Here is a 2,500-nt window from a genome sequence, read left to right as displayed (position 1 = left end):
GGGAGGGAGACAGAAGGAGAGAGACAGACAGAGAGAGAGGAAGAGAGATAGAAAGATAGCGAGAGAGAGAGAGGGGGTAAAAAAGAGAATGAGAGAGAGGCAGAGACAGACAGAGAGAGAGGAGGAGAGGAAAAAGAGAGAGTAGGACAGTGAGAGAGCGAAAGAATCTGAATGCATAATCCCCTTTATTGGGTCAATGCTATGCTACACATTAGCACATTAGAGCAGCAGCTGTCCAAACGGTCCCTGGACACCACACACTCCCAAATATGGACCCGCACTGGACACGCCAGAGCCAGTACACCACAGAGGATAGAGGGATGGGCTGGTGAAAGAGAGGATAGAGGGATGAGAGGATAGAGGGATGGGCTGGTGAAAGAGAGGATAGAGGGATGAGAGGATAGAGGGATGGGCTGGTGAAAGAGAGGAGGCCAGAGATAGAGGGATGGGCTGGTGAAAGAGAGGATAGAGGGATGGGCTGGTGAACGAGAGGATAGAGGGATGGGCTGGTGAAAGAGAGGATAGAGGGATGGGCTGGTGAACGAGAGGATAGAGGGATGGGCTGGTGAACGAGAGGATAGAGGGATGGGTTGGTGAAAGAGAGGAGGCCAGAGATAGAGGGATGGGCTGGTGAAAGAGAGGAATCGAGGGAAAGGTCAGAGAGAGGAGGGGGATGAGAGAGGGAGCACATGAGGAAAACAGACATGGACAAATGTGAACTCGTGAAACACATGAGGGAAGACAGACATTAGACTGGACTCATGAGAAGACAAGGATGTAGTATGTGTACACCACATACACACACACACACACACACACACACACACACACACACACACACATACACACACACACACACACATACACACACAGACACACAGACACACAGATAGACACACACACACACCCTACACACACTAATACTTCAACTCACACTTAAAACCTACACGTCCGTACAACCCCTCCGGCTCATACGGTTGTTCTGTCTGACCCCGTGTTCACCAATGGACCACATGCCTGCCTGCTACTGCCATTTCCATTCTCAACCTCAATTACCCTCCATTTCAGATACAACCACTACTAACACACACACACACACACACACACACACACATACACACACACGCACGCGCACACACACACACACACACACTCACACACACACACAAACACCCCCCCACACACACACACACACACGCACGCACGCACGCACGCACACACACACACACACACACACACACACACACACATTTAGGTGCTGTGATGCACCCGTCACGCTGCAGAGGGTGTTGTGTAAAATATGCTGAGATTTATAGGAGAACAAAGAGCGAGAGTGTGTCTGCCCGTTCCCTGTGCTTCAGAGGGGATTACTCAGCCTTTGATATACACCACTAGTGAGAGCTGCAACACTGACTTACTAATAACCCAATAAAGACTGAAGCGTGCGGAGAGGAGGGAAGGAGAGGAGAGGGGAGGAGAAGGGAGGAGAGGAGAAGAGAGGAGAGGAGAGGAGAGGAGAGGAGAGGAGAGGAGAGGAGAGAGGAGAATAGGATAAGAGAGGAGAAGGGAGGAGATGAGAGGACAAGAGAGGAGAAGAGGAGAAGAGAAAGAGAGGAGAGGAGAAGAGAGGAGAAAAAAGAGAGAAGAAAAGAGAGGAGAGACAAGGAGAAAGAAAAGAGAGAGGAAAAAAGGGCGTTGTGGAGACACATCCTCTCCCAGCTACTGAGTAGGAGGTGAGAGCCCAGCACTGAGGCGGCTGCTGATGGAAGGCCAGAGCCCAGGGTGGGAATGGAAAAGCTCCACATTACATTAATAATGAGAGCAGTCGGCAAACAATAATGTCCATTGCAGCCAGACTCATTTCGCCTCACCTCTCAATTCAACCCTCTCCCACCCCACAGCTACGAGACTCACACACACACACACACACACACACACACAGACACACACACACACACACACACACACACACACACACTTGAAAATCTCTCCGCTCTCTCACATCGCACTCTGACAAAGGAGAGTTAATATAACCTCACTAATAACGCCAAACAGCCTCCAGAGTAAATCTTAGCACAGACTATTTCATGCCATAATAATTAGTCAATACGGCTAAAATATCAAGATTATGAGGTTGTGAATAAAATGAGTAGCTATTGGGGCAGGTAGTTATTATCCAGTAAGTAATTATAATTTCTGATTTCATAAAGTCATAAAGTAAATGACTTGCATAAAAAATGTAAAGTCCTTCTAAATTATGTGCTTCAGTCTGCCTTATGCTGCCAAGTGCAGGGCTACACCTGTTCATCCATATCCAATGGAGAAGCAGCATCACACGTGTTGCTGTCTGTGCAGATGGCTTCCCCACCTGATCAAAACATGCTTATTCACTCAACAGTGCCACCAGTGACTGGTGGATGCGCCTCAAAACAAACAAACCAGCGTTGCCTATGCTATTTTCTCTGTGACTAATAGGCATAAATGGGACACTATTGTCAAG

At 48.4% G+C, this 2,500-nt stretch overlaps 1 protein-coding gene across 1 annotated transcript in view; it reads right to left on the bottom strand.

Moving 5' to 3' along the window:
- Positions 1–2,500, bottom strand: part of celsr3 (cadherin, EGF LAG seven-pass G-type receptor 3) — a 48,903-nt gene that overhangs the window by 35,374 nt on the left and 11,029 nt on the right. The window lies entirely within an intron of this gene.

The sequence above is a fragment of the Sardina pilchardus genome, chromosome 7 (genome assembly GCF_963854185.1).
Source record: "Sardina pilchardus chromosome 7, fSarPil1.1, whole genome shotgun sequence".
Taxonomy (NCBI): domain Eukaryota; kingdom Metazoa; phylum Chordata; class Actinopteri; order Clupeiformes; family Clupeidae; genus Sardina; species Sardina pilchardus.
Note: the sequence above shows the minus strand (reverse complement) of the source record. Positions and strands in the feature narration are given on the sequence as shown.